Source organism: Sinohyriopsis cumingii, chromosome 11 (genome assembly GCF_028554795.1).
Source record: "Sinohyriopsis cumingii isolate HCF-2022 chromosome 11, ASM2855479v2, whole genome shotgun sequence".
Taxonomy (NCBI): Eukaryota; Metazoa; Mollusca; class Bivalvia; order Unionida; family Unionidae; genus Sinohyriopsis; species Sinohyriopsis cumingii.
In genome coordinates, this window is record NC_142971.1 from 77941191 (window position 1) to 77962755 (window position 21565).

A 21565-nucleotide genomic window follows, 5' to 3' on the forward strand; every position below is an offset into this window, starting at 1 on the left:
TAGAAACCTAGCAGGAACCGGTATATTTAAGAGTGCAATACGGTGAGATATAGATAACTAGCTTATTCATCGAAAGATATTTGAAAATAAAAACAAATGCAAGGATGACTTGCTGCCATGATATAACATTAAATTCAAAACTGTCACAAATCAATAATTGTTTTATTACTACAGGTACTACAACGCCAATATATTATCACCATGTAAACTTATTCCGCAAAAACCCGATATAAATAAATGAAAATGAATCCTCGAAACATTAATAATAATAATAATAATAATAATAATAATAATAATAATAATAATAATAATAATAATAATAAAAGCAATATTAATAATAATAATACTTTTTTCAAATACAGAAAAATCCTTTGTTTCACCAAAATAGAAAACGCATTTAATTTGTTAGGGTGTTGGCGCAAGCCTACATTCGATTCGAAGGGTAAGTCAATTCGTTCCAGATCATGTAAAGGTGTGGTCATTTACATTGTAGTTTGACCGTCATCTATTATATTATACATCTTAATCTAAATGTAATTACGGTAGATGTTTTAAGTTCCGAAATCCGATGCATATCATATTATCACATTAAGGAACAATATGAGGAATTGAAAGTTTTATATTCATAGTTGCAATACTGATCATCCCACATATAAAATAACAACAACATCAACAACGACTATTTACTACAACTTGTGATCCAGCTGATATTGATCCGACTCTCACTGCTATTCCCACTCTTAGCAATAATTATAATACATGTATCTGCAAAGAGTCGAATACGTAAATAAATAACTTAGAAACCTAGCAGTAACCAGTATAGTTAAGAGTGCAATAAGGAGAGATATAAATAACTAGCTTATTCATCCAGTGAAATCTAAGAATAGAAACAAATGCAAGGAGGACTTGCTACCATGATATAACATTGAATTCAAAACTGTCACAAATCAATAATTATTTGATTTCTATAGGAACAACAACGCCAATAAAACTTACTCCCCAAGAACCCGATAGAAATAAGCGATAATGACTCCGCTAAACATTAATAATAATAATAATAAGAAGAAGAAGAAGAAGAAGAAGAAAAAGAAGAATTATAATAATAACAATAATAATAGTAAATAATAATAATAATAGTATTATTATTAGTAGTAGTAATTGTTGTATTGTTAGTAAATAGTATTTTCATTATTATTATTATTATTATTATTATTATTATTATTATTATTATTATTAAAGTATTGATGAAGAGGAAACATCAGTAGATGCAGAAGACAACGGTTATGTTACGTTAATAGCCACGTATTGCTTGGTAGCTAACATAAAATCTTTAGAAGTGCGCTTGTATGGAATACATCTAAAAGTTCAAAGCGAACCCTCGAATCGTTGATGGGCGGCAAAAGCCCAATTAATTTCCAGTTGTACAATTTTAGCACTATTCCTTAGTGCTAAGTTAAATGTAGGTTCATCCTCGACATAGTATGTCATTAGCTTATGGAAGTATTCTACTGAGCATTTTCTTATAATTGTTGCAGTGAATTATATGATCTAGACTGTTGTTGCTTATTATTTACCCTTTGGTAAAATTATCTGTTCTGCAATAACTTTAACAACAAAGAGTATGCATGTCAGTGCATATATTACATGTTTGATTACGCTGATATCAAAATGATATCCTGTCCATGAGTTCATCAACGGAATATCCTTCTGGATAAGGTTGAGAAGGTCCGTACCTCCTAAATATTGTCTCCCATACCATTAAGTCCCTGAGAGGATCAGGACTACACTAATTGTATACAGAATATTCGTCCATGTGTGCCCCGCTGATGTTTGCAATATTCTTTTTCTTCCAATGTTTTATAATGGATAAATAAGACTTTCCGGCATTTTAATGAAACGTATGCATAAAGCCGATATGCTAGCATTATATAATGGTATAATTCAATAATGAACGTTACAATACGAGTTCAGGTTTCTTAAAATCGTCTTTAGGACGATTCCACCTCTATCCTATTATTCTACACAGCTGTTTAAAATCTCGAAGTATATTAACAATATATGCCAGATCAGAGCGTTGAGTCTCAATGCATATTCCTTTCAAAATATTTATTTGCGTATTATTTAATTTTCATGAGACATGGTCAAGACTGATGCTGATACGGGTCAATTGATTTGCAGTACACATCAGTGTTCATTTCAATTGGTGACTTATTCCAGGTTCCAGTTTACCTTGCAAGAAGATAAATTGGAGTCTCCAGTATGACAATGCAATTCACTAATAAGTCTCAAGAATGAAGTTATGTTCGAATTTAAAATACTGTACGTTTTGACCTAACGTAATGTAATACTGTCAAGTAGTAGTAAAACTCATCATAAGAGTAAGATCATTTTTCAATTGGTAGTATACTATATATATATATATATATATATATATATATATATATATATATATATGTATACACACATATATATATATATATATATATATATAGTTTAGGTTGGAGAAGTTTAACAAACAAATAAAGGTACATATATAAGAAAAGAAAAAAATTACAAAATATTAAAAGGGCAGGATAAGTATTGATGATTTTCCTTAGAAACAAAACATTAACAAATCTTCTCCTCTTCTTTCAGAATACATGCACAGTGGCACGTTTTCTTGCCCGGGTGAGTGCAAATCTATCCAAACCATTTAAGTTTGAGTTCGGTATGGTCGTGTGTTTTGCAGATTGTTTAGTGATGGATTGTATTTGTATGGTTTTGAAGATTCCCTGGCGAGGTTTGTTCATCCCTGGCTTAAAGAAACTAGTGTAGATGTTCAGATTTATCAACAGCCATTGATTACTTGACAACTAAGCACAACTCTTGTACAGACATATATATATATATATATATATATATATATATATATATATATATATATATATATATATATATATATATATATATATATATATATAGTTTAGGTTGGAGAAGTTCAACAAATAAATAAAGGTACATATGTAAGAAAAGAAAAAAATTACAAAATATTAAAAGGGCAGGATACGCATTGATGATGTTCCTTAGAGACAAAACATTAACAAATGTTCTCCTCTTCTTTCAGAAAACATGCACAGGGGCACGTTTTCTTGCCCGGGTGAGTGCAAATCTATCCAAACCATTTAAGTTTGAATTCGGTATGGTCGTGTGTTTTGTAGATTGTTTAGTGATGGATTGTATTTGTATGGTTTTGAAGATTCCCTGGCGAGGTTTGTTCATCCCTGGCTTAAAGAAACTAGTGTAGATGTTCAGATTTATCAATAGCCATTGATTATTTGACAACTAAGCACAACTCTTGTACAGACATATATATATATATATATATATATATATATATATATATATATATATATATATATATATATATATATAGTTTAGGTTGGAGAAGTTTAACAAATAAATAAAGGTACATATGTAAGAAAAGAAAAAAATTACAAAATATTAAAAGGGCAGGATAAGCATTGATGATGTTCCTTAGAGACAAAGCATTAACAAATGTTCTCCTCTTCTTTCAGAAAACATGCACAGGGGCACGTTTTCTTGCCCGGGTGAGTGCAAATCTATCCAAACCATTTAAGTTTGAATTCGGTATGGTCGTGTGTTTTGTAGATTGTTTACTGATGGATTGTATTTGTATGGTTTTGAAGATTCCCTGGCGAGGTTTGTTCATCCATGGCTTAAAGAAACTAGTGTAGATGTTCAGATTTATCAACTGCCATTGCTTACTTGACAACTAAGCACGACTCTTGTACGGAGATATATATATATATATATATATATATATATATATATATATATATATATATATATATATATATATATATATATTTATATATATATATATATATTTATATATATATATATACATATATATATATATATATACATACATATATATATATATATACATACATATATATATATATATATATATATATATATATATATATATATATATATATATATATATATAGTGTAGGTTGGAGAAGTTTAACAAATAAATAAAGGTACATATGTAAAAACAAGAAAAATTTACAAAATATTAAAAGGGCAGGATAAGTATTGATGATTTTCCTTAGAAACAAAACATTAACAAATCTTCTCCTCTTCTTTCAGAATACATGCACAGTGGCACGTTTTCTTGCCCGGGTGAGTGCAAATCTATCCAAACCATTTAAGTTTGAATTCGGTATGGTCTTGTGTTTTGTAGATTGTTTAGTGATGGATTGTATTTATATCGTTTTGAATATTCCCTGGCGAGGTTTGTTCATCCCTGGCTTAAAGAAACTAGTGTTGATGTTCAGATTTATCAACTGCCATTGATTACTTGACAACTAAGCACGACTCTTGTATGGATATATATATCTGGCGATAAATTGGAGACCCAATGACACCTCCCTAATATGTCCTTACGCGAGCGTAAATCCTTTGATATGATGTGTTTTTGCACATGTAGAAGAGAGGTGTAAGTTATTGTTTGCTTTTGCACATGTAGAACAGAGGTGTAAATTATTGTTAGAAAGAAAGTGAATGAAAACACGGTTCTGAATTTGTAACTTGTTTGATGAGATTTTAAAATTAGATGAGCATACACCAGCCTACTCTTTTCGACATCAACATAGTGGAGACGAAGATAAGAGAGTTAAAAGAGAGAATTCCCTAGGTCAGTCGTGAAAATATTACAAAGTCAAAGTATATAGGTACATAAAACAAAGACAAATATTGTGTTTGATGCTGGCCACATTTGTGACTTTGCATTGAATATGAATGATATTATTGAACCAAAATTTGCCATGTATTTAAAGCATAACCTAACTCTTTGGACATATAATACAGGGCAAACGTGCCAAGAAATTGAACAATGAAACATAGCGTATAATACAGAATCTTTTTGAGGCTGCAATCGCCATAAACAGAAATAGAGCAAATAGAGCTTGCTGCATTTCTGGCAGCCACAAAAGGATGGGTTTGGGCAATATAAAAAAAATGACCAGCATCAGAAAAAAAGATAATATCAATGTAGATCAAAATTAAAACGATGCATTCTGTAGTGCCGGGGAAGTAAAGCACCATCATAATGACAGGTAATTATAATATATCGAGCATGTATGGTGGATTGGAAGAAACTTTAAAACAGATAAGCTTGCTTCCAGAATGCGCTGATGGTCTTCTGGAACTGTTAGAGTAGACTCATACGTTCCTGGAGTTCGAAAAGGCAGGTAGATACAGATTATTAGCCTGGATAGAGTGAATAATATCTCCGCAAAGCACGGTCGATGCCCAGGGGTCTAGGTCTGTGCAACCCACTAGACCTGAAAGAGAGAGTAACACACACGGCAGAATGTCGATCTTAGAAAAAATGATTGACGTGTTTCAACGCTGAGACCCTTTTCCCTAACCTTATGTATTTATTAAATGCATCTGATCTGCAGCGGCCTAATTCCCTTGTTTTGTTGACACTAATACCTTGTCTGGCCGCCTCAGTGGTGGCCCCAATTCTGAAACTACGGGATTTGAAATGGTTAGAGTTCAAGCGACAAAAGCAGAGCGCTGTCCTAAGTTATGTACTAAATTCTACTCCGGAAACCGGTTGCACATTTTGGTTCATAAAATTGGTCCTGGATTATTACCCCTGAGGGTTAGGTATGCTTGTAAATGAGTTATCGTACATGTCGCAGGATTTTGTTGGGCAGCAACATGCAATATACATGGTTGTTCCGAGCCGTGTTTGAAGTGTCGAAGAGTGATTGTAAGCCGATTATGGGAAAAAGTAATTTGAGATAATTGTATCAAATGATCATTATGATGTGCATTTGTTTGCAATGTACTATCTCCTATTCTGAGCAACGCATGCAAAGCTAATGTAAGCATGTTCAAAAACATGGTACGCCTGAAAAGGTCTGAAATGGTATGCATCATATAAACTGTAAGCTTATCCAGTGCAATTGAGTCAACTGGCAAACGAACATCATGAGATTTACTTTTATGAATTGTTTGAATGAGTGTGTGAATAAGCAAAGATGAAGAAGGGTATGCGAAGCCGTTAATATCATGCACATATCAAACTGCAGAAACAATAGTGGATATCGAAGATGTTGCATACTTCTTGTTGATTAAGTGCGCTATGAAAAGGACCAAAATTGGTCATTGAAACTGGTGAAGTGTACTATCTAGCTGTAGAAAGGTTGGAATAAGCGGCATTCAATGAGGGTGTGACTCCGCAGGGGAGCCATGGCGTGGAAACTCGAAACCTATTGGCGAGAAAGATCATCGGCGAGTCTATTACGCATACCGGTCTGTGTTTTGCCCTGAACGAGATATTTAATTCAAGACAAGATAGGACAAATGTTCGAATTAAATGCATGATTTTTCTGTCTTTAGAGGATTGATTGTTTATGATTTCAACTAATGCTTGATCGTCAATATGGAAATATATACATTTATTTGATAATTGTTCTCCTCAGACCTCAACTGCCAGAAAGATGGGGCAGAATTTTAGCAGTATCCGACTGAGGTAGAAAGTTCTGCTGATTGTTGAATTGGAATTCCATCGTTAATCGAATTGCTATGTGGGACGGAAAGGTGAGGAATTAGTCTGAAAAACCCAGGTATTATCTTTTCGACTAGGTCTAGTGGCGAAATGTGTAAATTCGGATATGGTTTTGTACGAAAAGGCCCTGCAAAGCGACCCGCTACCAAATATTTATGTCTCTTTGCTTCAGTAATATGGGAATTAGTTTGAGCTGATTTCAGATTATTACATACGTGTGTTTGCCACCTCAACCCACATCAAAACACATTTGAAAACCTAAAAGGAGGTATTCCTTTGTGGTAGGGTCGAAATCGTGGAGCCAATTTTGTAAGCGGTCAATTCTGACACGGGTAGGCAATGGATCACCACAATTTGCCGACATGTTTCTTGTTGATTCTGTTAGTGGTTTGAGGTTGTTTGGATCGTTGGAACAAAAAAATACGCTGGTTGTAAGGTCGCTGCCATTGCTGGCTGTATTGTAGAAGTACCGTAAAGGGCTGATAAATTGGTTTGGGACAGGCGAATGAATGAGTGTCCCCCTAAACAACTGAAGCAGTTGTGCTGAAAATTGCATGACAATCACGATGAACAGCCACCGGTTTTGTGGTATCTAAAACAGACTCCCTTCGGATACATTATGTTTGTAATTTGTGAGGGATTGTGTTTTCCGTAGTTGGTATGGCCCGACTCTAGAACAGCCTTCATGTAGAGTTCTAGATGAGTGGTACCCCATTTAGCTTCCCTCTTCCCTTTGCAACCAGTTGTCTAATGTTTTCATCATAGTACCCCCAATCAGCGCGACTCTCTTCATGCTTAAGGACAGCTTCTAGGTGGTGGTGAAGAAAGGCATTAACTAGGGGATATTTTTTCACATAGGACACTGGTGAACCTGCTCCAAGCAATAATCCAGTGTTCTATTGTGAATAGGACGTTCCTAATAGTAGAGACAATGCTAAGTTCTGGACCAGTACTGTGCGTATCTAACTGAAATTTGAGTTACTCAGGAGGGTACAAAACTAAATATATGAGCCCGCCCATATATTTGCCTCAACATTATCAGGGATTAGAGTGGATGGTGTGATCGACTAGTTTACAAGCTGTGACTGAAAGCTCCCCGCCCCCTGAGTCAGAAACGATTTGGACAACGTTACCTGTATCCACAGCCGTACATGTAAGTGAAGCCGTGATTTCCACAATGTCACTGGAGATATTGCTGATGTGTCGTCTGCTGCTACGGAGGGTTAAAGTTGAAATCCAATTAGCGGACTAATTTACATTGACGGCCCGAGCATAGATACCACCTGATCGAATGTGTTACGGATCCCCTGTGCCACTTCGTTGGCGAGCCTGTCGGAGACTTCTTGGGTTATAACATTAAGAAGATGGGGATCCATCCGACAATGGTGTCTTCTTTCTGGGCCTCTTCACCGCCTCTACAGAATACAGAACCCGTATTGTTATATTATGAACATCACTGTTCACTGTAGTGAGATGAGGCACGAACGGGGTATTAGTAAGAAAGAAAATGAAAAATCGAACAAAATTGGAACATTATAAAATGTTCGGGTCATTGTTTTGAATGCAACATAAAAATAGTAGCAACAAAACAATACATGTCAGTTGGCCTAAACGAACTGGTAAACACTTAGCCCATTAACATGGAGCAAAGTGGTGGAAGTAGAAAGCATACATGACTAATGAAGTGTCATGTAGTGAGGTGCGGGAACAAACTACGCCAAGCATGAAAATCGTAGCAAATGTAAAACGTAAGGAACCACCTGTTAAACACACATGCCAGTGATACGAAATCAACTTTTGATCATAAAATCCAGTGATGCGGAGCCAGCTGGTCAACACACAGGCCAATAATACGGAATCAACTGGTAACCATAACATACAGTGGCACGAAACGAACTGCTAATCACACATGCCAGTGATACGGAATCAACTGGTAATAATACAATTTTGTGGTAAGTAACCAACTGGTAAATTCGCAGGCCAGTGATTGGGAATCAACTGATAATCAAAAATCCAGTGGTGCGGAACCAGCTGGTAAACACACTGGCAAGTGATACGGAATCAACTGGTAATCATGAATTGCAGTGGTACTGAACCAAATGAGATACAGAGGGCTAACATAAAATCCAGTAGTACAAAACCAGCTGGAAAACAAAAGCTAGTGATACGGAACCAATTGAAAGGAAATAAACATGAGTCGTTTGCAAATTCTGCTCGAAAGTGTTTTAACAGTGAACCAACGATAATAGACTTAGGCACATATATTGATGAATTAATTTATGCAAGAGACAATGGGAAGTATATATACATATAGCTTTATCGTTATCTGGTTTAATTTTGCATACGACATAGAGATCGGCCTGATAGTTGGGTCGATTATTCTGCCCCGAACCCCATGAATATAAATTCTAGAATAGCGCCAACTATTAAAGTCGGGACGATATCGATCGTCTATTTCTGATTTTAAATGACACTGCAGTCTTTTACGGATATAATGACCCAGTATGAGAGTGAAGTAATGTGTAAGAAAAGAAGTGTTAGCAGAATTTGTGAAATGGAAACAATTTAACTGCTTAACTTTCTGTACGTTTCGTCCAGGTCAAAATTCCAGGAAACAAGGAACCTCTGACAATGTGAACATATAACAACGGTGAATAAATTATACCATAAAATAAACACGTTCGCACATAAGAAGGAAATTGGCTCAACTGACGCCAAAATCCCTAGCAGAGTGAATCCATCAGCGCACAGCCGGTGCGAAAGCATTGTGATTGGCGATGCAGAACACGTGAATATAAACTTTGAGTATATTGGCCCTTGACAGCGCGTTACACGACACATCTAGCGGGATAAAAGAAAACCCAATCTCACGCGGAAGTATATCGTTATATATCTACAAGTACTGATAATGTTCCTGAGAGACAAGACATTGCAAAATATTCTCCTATTCTTTCTGAATGTATCCAGACGGCCATGCATTCTTACACATTTAAGTAAAATTATATCCAAGTCGTTTATGTTCAAATTATGCATTGTCAGGTGATTTGTTGACTTTCTTCGGAACTGTTCCAGTGGAAATCCGAATCTAAATGTAATCACGGTTGAAATTGTACAATCGGAAATGAAATACATATTATGTCATAATTCATGCTTTCAAAACTTCTGACATTTCTTATAACAAGGGCTTAAAGTGCTGATATCACTACTACAATTTATGCCTATGTATGAAAACAAATGGTAATAATACTAATACTACTACTACTACTAATAATAATAATAATGAATAATAATGATAAAATAATATAAATAAAATAAGAAAATAATAATAAATAAATAATATGTAAGAAATAATGAATCAAGAGCCATTTCAAAATAGAAAGAGAAGAAGACGAGTATTGGTTATGGTCCTTAGAGACAGAATATTATATCATGTTCTCCTCTTCTTTCAGAAAATTAGACGCTTGGTTGGCCTGGTGAGTGCAATTCTATCCAAACCAATTCAATCTGGATTTTGTATGGTCTGACTACAAATAGTAGTATAGCAGTAGTGTTGCTATTTCTACTCTCAACGTATATATATATATATATATATATATATGTGTGTGTGTGTGTGTGTGTGTGTTTATAGATAGATAGATAGATAGATTGATATATAGATAAATAGATAGATAGATATATAGATAGATAGATAGATAGATAGATATATAGATAGATAGATAGATAGATAGATAGATAAAGGCTATGCCCTTAGCATATAGATGCATTCTAAGGAATGGTCAATTCAGATACAGTGGCTCGCGCATGTGTCGCTGAGTACCGATCTTGGCAGTTTTACTTATTTATTTTGTATTTGGTTCCATAAACTCAGATATACTCTAACAATTTAATTGCACAGACTTAGCTTCGCAGGATACGACTACGTTTTACAAATGAATGTTAGTACAATGGTACAAATATTGTATGCATAAAATTTCCTCTGCTGCATATATTTCGAATAAGGCGTATAATGTTAGTGCAGAATGGGCTGACATAGATGGAATGTTTATTATCACTGTTTTAACAAACGTAGTATTTCCTGTCAAATACCAAATTAAAGTATACAATCAGGAAAAGTAAAAAAATGGATCTATCTTGGGGTTACAATGTTACGTTCAATGCGAATGTCCAAAAGTCTAATATATATCAGTTGAAAGCATTGAAACAGATCGAGTCTTACGAGAGTCAGAAAGATATAATGTCAGCTTTTATGTATACATATTGCCCTTATTCCTCATCAATTGTTCAAATTTGTAAACGTGTTACATTTATCTGAACTTCAAAATCGGTATTTATTAAGGTACTTCTATCATCACAGAGGTGTCAATCTTGTAAATGTCCGTTTCTGTATGCTTACAAAGTCTTATGTTTAGGTTGGTGATATGTTTTGTTACATTTTCGGAACGCACTTTTTAGATTTCGAAATTAAACTTACGTTCTGGAATTTTAGATGCATTCAATTGTGTTTGTTCATTGGACAATTAAGCACGACTATTTTTTCTAAATACGCATTTATATTCCCTTAGTTTTCATCATTCAAATTATGAAACGTGTTTAATATCAAACAGTAAGTAAGTATAAAAATAAATGAGAAATATACGACTAAGTATTTGCTCTGAAGCTTTAGTCATGATAAACAATATATGAATCGTTATCATACTCTGACTTTCCTAATGCAGGTATACCCCGCCTCCCGTAAGACAGTAACATCTTGACCCTTGGAGATACCACTTGCTTTTGGTAGCCATATTATTGCCTTGAGAAAGAGCAAAATGTCAACTGACTGAAAAAATAACGACCAATAATAAATTAATCGACTTGACGCACATACTATAGTCAGATGCGACGTGTATACGCACTTCTCCAACCAATTATCGTTTCTCAGGGACGACTCTCATGGAGTCATATATGATATATACTTGGGCATATTTAAGTGCTGACTATAATGTATGACATAGCGACGTCTGGATCGATTCTTGCCTTCTTCACCCAAGACAATTTAGCCGAATATGTGTGTACTTGCTAAAGAACAGTCAATTTATTTTTTCCACAACTGAGTTAATGTAGGCGTCACAAATGCCTTGGAAAATAGTGAATGCCTCGTGACGTTTTGCACCTGGCGGTGTAGTCAGCATATTTTCATGTGCTACTGATATAACACAAACCTGAACCTTAGTTGGTATTGATACGTTAGAATTGTCCCAACTTTCATTTACTTTTTGACATTTAACATAATTTTGGTTTCGTATATACGAGGGGTTTCAACACAACATTTATGCCAGTAATTTTCGACAAGCGGATGAAAATCACCATCATTTTTGCATCCGCTCTCAATCATTGTTACACCCGCTCACCAAATTCCACAACTTCATCACTGCACTTTCAATCATTACATATACGCAATGACACATTAAATCGTAAAAACAAACACGAAAGTTATGTAAGAACAGTTATTGATAAAGGACATAAACCTCAAACTGAATTTCAACTCGAAATATTTATTAAACTCTCCATTTGTAGAAATATATTGAAAAAAAATATACTTAATTAGTACTATTTGTTACGAGTATATGTTCTTAAATTAATTAAACTTCAATATTAAAAGGCAGCATACTTTGTACAATTCAACAATAATGCATATCCTTATAATACATGAACATGAAAAGGAGTACGATATTGTGAATTAAATCTAAACATAATCATAAAGTTAGAGACACAAAATCTATTAATTTAATAAAATACGTAATACAATTATGTAGAAGTCCAAATTAAACCTACAGCTAAAGGTGTTGATGCGTATATTGTTTCATGTGTAATGAAGATGTGTCAACAATCTTTTGTTGAATCACAGTAATATAATTCCATGATTGAATTCACTATACATTCCAATGAATATTTCTATTCAAGAACATTATCAGAACATATTTGTATTTCCAGAGAAAATAATTACTTGAATATTATAATTGTAAGAAATAAAAAAATAAATTCCATCCCTTGAATTACTCGACACAACATGTAATAGAACTTGATTGTTCTAGATCTTAAGGTACGATTGAAAATTCCTTTCAGCTATAAAAGTATATAGTCTTCTGGTCACATTTAACATTTATTTAAACAAAACATTTCCTACTGGACAATAAAATTCTCTAGCGATACTGATGTTTGCGAAATTAAACGTCGGTTATTCTTAAAAACATATCACTAAAATTAAAAGATTAAATCAAGATTTAAAGAATTAGAATTATTATAATATATGCTAAATTTATATTGTATTTATTTCAGAGGCCTAACATAAATGTAAGTCATTTTTTACATTACATACAATTTCATGCTGGAAGATTTGTTAATGTTTCATATGTCGTAAATATATAAGTTTCGTTACACACATGAATTCATAAATATGCAAATTTATTTCAGCTTTACAATTGCATCGGAATGTGTCGAATATTGTGTTTGTTTCTATAGTTTAACTGTGAAAAGATAAACTTTACCATTATGCATTGTCTAAAACAAAAAAGAAAACAGATTATACAAAGTTTGAGGAGTTTTATTTGAAAAGATCTTATTGAAAATGGGATTGCTAACACTATTTGACTTTAAAATCTCTTATCGCAAAAGTAGTACAAAAATGAGAGTAAAAGTTAGAATATTACAATTGTTTAAAGAGCGAATTAGCATATTTCTTCATTGGTTCAAACATATGATAGCAGCTAAGTTTTCCTATCATGTAGATCAAACTTGAATACATATATGATCGAACAAAAAGCTATGCTTCTCCTTTATTTAACTTTATCGCGAACGGTACAGCGAACATATCTCTTAAGACCTTGAAATAACGATAGCATGACAATATCACATAAAAGTATTGGGGTATTTATATAAATCTAATTTTTTTTATCTTTCCAGGCAAATTACCAAATACAGCTCAACGTAAGTTCTTTCTAAATTTTCATATAGTGGAAGGATTGTGTTCGTTATGCATTTGCATAACCAAAACAGTAATGATTTTGGGGGGAATGGCGCACCAAAGCATATAATACAGGCGTATATAATAGTGGGAATCTACCCCTGTCTCTTTTAAAAAAAGAGGGCAACCTCATCATCTGGTGAATGAACTATAAGGATCGATAGGGTTTGAATTATTTTTAAAACCAGTCCCTACCTAAACAATTATCAAGCATATTTTTACGGAACGTTTGTATAAATACGTTACGTACTGAACACAATTGCTTGATCATTAGTATAGAGGACATATTTGCAATTATTACAGTGTAACGGAAATGGAACTGCGGTAATAATTGGGGATCATGGCAAATGCATACAAAGTGTGCGGTTTGAATGAAAGCTTTGTTTGAAACGTTATCAATCTTCCTTGGACGCGAGGGTGGGGTCGATTGGGTGGGGAACGTGGTTATGGTTTATGGACATAGATTGGATGACAGTTTCGTTAACCGCTGCGAGATGCGACTAGTATTACCAAATTTGAAAGAAATACATATTAGCGTCTATGATTATATATATATATATATATATATATATATATATATATATATATATATATATATATATATATATATATATATATATATATATTCATTAATTCATTTCCGAAACACAAACGACTGGACTGATCGGAATGTAATGGTCTGAATCAAACCACAAGGGCAGCCAGAGTCAGCTACCCTGTTCTGTTGTGGAGATCAGTACTACCTTCGTATTGTCTTTGAACTAAATTAAAAGCGTCTTTGCAAGCAGGAAAATACACTTTGTTTTATTACATTTATCCCCAAGTTGCCGTTTTCCAAAATATCTAGTATTATTTTGGCTAATGGTGTTGTTATCGGAATGGTTGACAATATTTGCATGTATTATTAAAAACGCATTTAATTTCATGAAATTATTCATTAATAACATTAACAATTTTATTGGGAGCATACAAATAAATATTTAGACATGACACCAACTATGTCCACCGAAACTACGGTCTTTATAGATAGATAGACATTTACTAATAGGAGTAGACAGGCATTATATTTCCTTCATGTCATAAAATGTCAAGGCCCAAACAGAAATCACTTGGAATTATGATTATATCTTGGTCGCAGAAATGATACTTTTAATCAGTTGTTTAAAACACATATGACTGAAAGCCAGATCAAGATATGGGAAAACCATATTGATATAATATTTATCCAAAGGAAAACGTAATTGTTTGTATTTTCTTTGATCAATATCAAGTATAACACAAGGTCATCACAAAAAATCTGGTTCCTGTACTTTTGCTAATCCATATGGTTTGAGATATTACTAAACGTAATTTCTATATAAATAATTGTCGAAATATAGATTCTTGACTATTTCAAGGCATACATTTAAAGTAATTAACCATACCTAGGTGATGTACAGAACATTTTCGGTTGATAGTTATTGTGTGGGGTATTTATAAAACAGTTGCAGTAAATAATTTGGAGTCATTATTTCTCATATATGTGGGTATCGTATACAGTTGGAACTCTTAAATGACCAACAGTTTAATAATTTTGATATTGGTTAAACAAAGACGAGTTCGTGAGACGAGTCGCTGGTATTAATAGTCCAAGATCGGATCGAAATCGATTAAATTTTTTCATCAGGATAAAGTCGCGTTTTATATTTAAATTAAATCCAAAGCAATATCCTCATATCAATATTCTTGTTACGTGTAAAACCTACTTAAATGAAATGTTTCAGTCAATATGAAACGATAGCACTATTTCAACATGGAAGTAAGTAAGAGGCAAGGCATCGTTGACATATATCTATGACAGCGAACTGAAGGCGACATGAGCGGGTTTGAATCATCACCTTGCACGTCTTTCCCTAAGCCAAGATAGTCTAGCTCCAAAGGACGACAACCAGCAGCTCGAAAACATTAATATCACATTCGTGGGATGCGAACTCGCAACTCCAGAAAGTTTAGAATGACAACATAAATCTACTCGATGAAATTTAAACAGTTTAAGACTGGAATGCCGCCCAAGAAAATAAAACATTTTTTCGCCGGTTTGTCGGTTTCCTTGTTAGCGACGCTGAAACATCAATGCAAAACAAATAAAACAATCGTGTGATACTCTTTATTCACCGCGTACAGCACCAAGTCAGAATTGGCATCTTCCAAAGTCATTAACACAATTCAAATGGATAACGTTTAGTTTTTAAAGCTGATGCTGTGGCTACTGCTTGCATTGGTAAGGGACCATCATTCAAACGAAGGTGTTACACTTATTTATATGCAGCAGTGATCTGATACTGATAGCAAACTTTGTGACTTTTAGTTCCATAAAAGGGTCATCACATATCCAGAAATGACAGGCCCTTCAAAACTTTATATCATCGTTAGTCATAACACTATCGGTTCCAAGGGTTATCATCGCCGGTGGCAGATGTGGGAGAAAAGCACCCACTTCCCTTGAAAATATCCCAATGGCTTGAGTCTAAATAAGCCTCTGACAACCATATCCAGATCCAGGCCTTCACGAGTGGGAGAACCTGTTTAAACTGACTGGAGAATTGATGACCGGCGAGTTTCTGGTGCCACAAAACCAGACGCTTCTGGCAGATTGGGCTCGTTAACCTTTTGTGGTCGCCCATCTAGGAAAAGGTAAATCCCGATTTCAAACCTTCGCTCTCTTTCGACTATACCCTCTCATGAGAAAGGCTAAGGGAGTAAACCCTAACAGAAAATCCGAAGACGGAGTCCCAGAGGCGACTTGACATAGATTTCAGTGTCACCTCGGCAACTCCTTCGACACAGATGGTGCCATGACGCATCGGCTTGTCGGTTCCTATTAATCCATCAGCTGCGTGGAGAGAAGGGATCAGCTGTATGGACAACAGTTGATTCTTCATATCATCCTGGCAAGGATTGAGTCCCGGAGATGGCACTCCAGCTTCACTCCACATCGTCGACACAACACAGGAAGCAGCAGTTTAACGATTAATGTTATCGCTCGAATGAGGTAGAGCCATGCGCCAGGGATTGCTTCTGATGGTGGGAGAGACCATCATGTTTCACTGGACAGCTACCGCCCGCCTCAAACCGGACAGCTCCCAGCCATTGAGGTGCAGTATCGTCACAGTTCGCCCGCCTTGCTGGATGCGTAAGTCTTAAGGAATGTGAGTGCCTGTCAAGCGGACAACAACTATTGCACAAAGAAATAGCAAACGAAAACAAATAAGGAAACCTCCAATCACGAAGCTAGGTACCTGGAATATCCGGACCATGCTGACTGAGCTTTCAGCTGATCTCCAGAAAATCAGCACTGTTCGAAAGACTTTAGTCATCAACGATGAACTTTCAATACTCCAGGTCTACGTCGCCTCGTTACAGCAGACACGGCTACCAGATTTAGGGTCCCTCATAGAAAACAAATACACATTCTACTGGCAAGGAAAGAGAGTTTGGTGTTGGATTCTCTGTCAGGAACACTCTGCTGGGGATGATGGAACCCTGCCGACAAGGAAATGGAAGAATGTTATCCGTCCGCCTCCACACCACAAACGGGCCTGTCAATCTGATCAGCGTTTGCGTTCCAACACCATGCGCCTCCACATATACCAATGATGAGTTTCACAATGAGTTAAGCTCGCTCATTGACAAAATTACCAAGAAAAGGAAATTCATTATGCTGGGCAACTTAAATGGTAGGGTGGGTGCTGACCATGACTCTTGACCATCCTGTCTTACAAGTTTGACGTTGAGAAGATGAATGAAAATGGGCAGCGCCTTCTAGAGATGTGCTCGTACCACGACCTCATCATCACCAATTCATTCTTTCAGACAAAACCACAGCACAAAGTGTCTTGGAGGCATCTCCGGTCTAAACAATGGCACCAGCTGCACTTGATCATTACAAGACGGTCAGCCATGAAGGGTGTGCTTCTTACCCGTACCTTTCAAAGTGCTGACTGAGACACAGACCACTCGCTGTTGTGCTGAAAAATGAAGCTTCAGCTGAAGAAGATCGAACGTTTCATACAAGAGGGTAAACCACGCATTGATGTGAGTAAAACATTATATCCAAACAAGGCTGAGGAATCAACCTATGATCTTTCCAAGATGTTTGATGCAGAAACCAACAAATGCAGTGCCAAAGAAAGATGGGATCGCATCAGAGAGATTGAGTACAACACAGATACGCCGATCCTTGGTAAGAAGCAATGAAATAACAATGACTGGTTTGAGGCTAACTCAAAATAACTAACGTAACTAACCCCCATGCCAGAAGATACTACAGGCATACGGGTATACCAGGAGCAAAGTGCAGAGATTAGCACGGCAGTGTGCCAATGAATAATGCCTTCAGCTCTGTCAGGGCATCCAGACAGCAGCAGATACTGGAAACATCAGAGGCATATAGGATGGAATAAAGAAAGCAATGGGTCTGACGAAGAAATTTGCTGCACCACTGAAGTCTGCCACAGGCGATGCCATCCACAACAAGGGCAATCAGATGGAGCGTTGATTGGAATACTACTCTGAACTGTACTCCAGAGAGAACCATGTGACCAATGATGCCATCAACGCCATTGAAAACCTCCCTTTCATGGCCGAACTGCACGAGAAACCGACTGTAGCCGAAATAAAGAAGGCCTTAGAGAAACTGTGCTTGGGTAAATCCCCAGGAAAGCATGGTATCTCAGCATAAGTCTTCAAGTGCGAATGTAGTGTGCTGCTCACACACTTGCACGCCCTCCTCTGCCAGTGATGGAACAAGTGTGCAATGTCTCAGGGCATTGGTAATGTCAGCATCATAACCCTGTACAATAACAAGGGTGACATAAGCGACTTAAATAACTACAGGGGCATACCACTTCTCAGCATCGTGGGTACATATTTCGCACGAGTCTTCCTGAACAGACTGCAGAAGCTTCCGCGCAGAGAGGTTCACAATCGACATGATCTTCTCCGTCAGGAAACTGCAGGAAAAAATGCAGAGAACAACACAGATCCCACTGAGGCATTATATATGGTCAGCAGAGTCCGTCTCTGCTGACCAGATATAATGCCTCAGTGGGATCTGTGTTGTTCTCTTCACAATCCTGGCGAAAATTAGTTTCCCTCCAAAGCTGCTAAGCATGATAAAGTCCTTCCACGGTGACATCAAAGGCACATTGTAGTACGATGCCTCAACATCCGACCCTTTTGACTTCCGCACGGAGTTAAACAGGGCTGCGTCCTTGCCCCCACGCTCTTCGGCATCTTCTTCTCAGTCCTGCTCAAGCACGCTTTTTGGACGTCCAAAGAAGGGATTTACCTGCACACGTGATCAGACGGCAGGCTGTTCAACTTGGCACGACTAACGGCAAAGAGCAAAGTACGTGCAGTCACAATCAAGGACATGCTCTTCACACATGATGCTGCTCTAGCCACCCACACAGAAGCTGAGCTTTAGCGCCTGATGGACCGCTTTGCTAAAGTATGCGATACAACTGGGTTGACAATAAGCTGAAGATAAAAACGAGCGTGATGGCTCAGGACGCGTACCCTCAAGCATCATCATCAATAACTACGAACTTGAGGTGGTCAGTGAGTTCATGTACCTCGGCTCTACTATTACTAACAACCTCTCGCTCGATGCTGAACTCAACAAGTGGATCGGAAAGGCATCAGCAACTCTTTCCAGGTTGTCGCAGAGAGTGTGGAACAACATCATGCTGACCCTATACACTAAGTACCGTGCCTCCGTGATAAGCAATTTCATGTACACCAATGAAACCTGGACTATGTAAGCCTCACACAAGAAAAGACTGAGAGCCTTTCCAACTGGATGTCTCCGACCCAAACAGTGAGGTGCTCGAGCGTGCCAAGATTTCTAGGATGGTCACACTCCTTCGCCAACGTCGCATCTGATGGCTGGGCCATGTGCATGAGATTGAATACGGTCAAAGCCCCATGGATATTCTTTATTCGGAACTAGCCCCTGGCAAAAGGTCAATCGGACGGCCACATATCCGCTTCAAGGATGTCTGTAATCGCGACACGAAATCCCTTGACATCGATGTCAACCTCTGGGAAGAGCTCGCTCTAGCGAGATCAAGCTGCCGACATGCTCTGACCACTGGTCTGAAAGCCGGTGAGGACAAGCGACGCTTGCTAGCTGATGAAATACGATCGCAGAGGAAGACGAAGCAGCACCAAAACACACCAGATGCAACCTTCAAGTGTAGCAAATGCAGCAAGGACTGCCACTCCTGTGTTGGATTAAATAGCCACAACAGACGCTGCACAACCACCAACTGGGACATCTCTCATTGACGCAGTTGCATCGCCTCTCGAGACTAAAGGATGCGTACAACATAACACCTGACTAAGAGGAGAGCTGTTACCTGATCCTTCGTGCGATTATCTCGAGGTATTTCATATATTCTTTCACTTATTAACGGATTTAATAGAAACAACATCGCTTGCTCAGTCTCTTCTACACTTCTTACGAAAAAAAATCAAAGCAATATTATGATGCACACCACAAAAGAGTGGGTTATCGAATTGAATCTAGTAATTTATTCAAAACAAAGACGTCTATGGCATAGCCAGGTTTGAGAGTCGTTCGGAATCATTAATAGCGGTTTCCTGTACAGGACAGTCAACGCTACCACAAGTGTATACCGGACAGCGGTTGATAATGGAGGAAAACCATCTTTCGGTATACGAACGGGCATAGTAATTTACGCTTTAATAATAATCAGAAACTTGAATCCAGATGGGAACATTGTCTCAAACACGTGCTAGAGTTGATAAAATTACGTATGCAGATCAACATGTGCAACACTGCACATGCGGAGCTGAGACGTATCAGTAAAAGTACAAATAATTTTATTTCGGTTCACGTCACTTAAATTCTGTTTATCGGTACTTTCAAGACTGATCTACTGTGCTTCAATTAAACCTATTTTATCTTAGTATCTACCACGTCATAAAGCTTAAAACACAGCTCATCGGATTATCTTTAGAGTGCAAAGATCATCGCAATATTCAATATTGCTTTGTTATCTTCACTAGATACCCATTCGATCTAGAATCTAACATAAAATATATTCACTATTCTGCATTTACTTGATTCGCTTCAGTGCAATATACCTAGCTGACTTCATCCTTTTTAGAAACCAACGATCCGGGACAACTCCGGTGGAATTGACCGCCTCGGATGGGGGATGTCGTGGGTTCGATCCCTGGCTGAGTAATGCCAAAGACTTACAAAAATGATACTAACAGCGCCTCGTTTGGTGCTCAGCATTAAGAAGTTAGTGTTAGGACTGGTCGGCCTGGTGTCAGAATAATGTGACTGGGTGGGACATCATGATACATGTCCTAAGCATTATGCCCCAGTGCTAAACATCACTTTAAAATATTACACTGCATATATCGTATCAATATGACTCACACATTTTTATAGCTACATTAAAAATCCTAATCACACACACACATGTTCCTTTTTCAACAATTACGCTATTAAAAGGAAATCATAAATGCAACGTTCTAATATAAATGAGACCTTAGCTTCTCGAAGCGAATTGCATACTGATCTTAGAAACAAACACGTGACCTCATTCAATAAAGCGCGTTTTGTCATTTGACGTTGTTTGTTTCTGTAAATTTGGTTATAGAAAAATATTAATACTTAATTTCATCTAACCCGAGCTAATAACTAACACAAACAAAAAAGATTATAGATATCTTATGTTACTCTGCATGTATACCTGAGTGTTCCCTACGCTAATAAACATGAATATATATCTGACCTGGGATTGATGCATTTTATGTCGTAGATCTCTCACCTTCCACCAAATCGGAAGAATAAGCAATCATCCAATAAAATAAATAAACCTAAAAATATCCCTGTATAATAACATATTTTTTCCTCTTTTCCTATGATATATTGTATCGAGTTGTACCAAAAA

At 36.5% G+C, this 21565-nt stretch overlaps 1 long non-coding RNA gene across 2 annotated transcripts in view; it reads left to right on the forward strand.

The window, feature by feature from the left end:
* Window positions 1–3553: 3553 nt before the first annotated feature.
* LOC149788797 (uncharacterized) overlaps window positions 3554–21565 on the forward strand; it is a 39285-nt gene continuing 21273 nt past the window's right edge. For both annotated transcript variants that reach the window (XR_016424432.1, XR_016424431.1), the window contains exons 1-5: window positions 3554–3587; window positions 4156–4188; window positions 10039–10062; window positions 12908–12922; window positions 13532–13555. This is a non-coding gene — a long non-coding RNA (uncharacterized LOC149788797). The remainder of the gene's footprint in view (window positions 3588–4155; window positions 4189–10038; window positions 10063–12907; window positions 12923–13531; window positions 13556–21565) is intronic.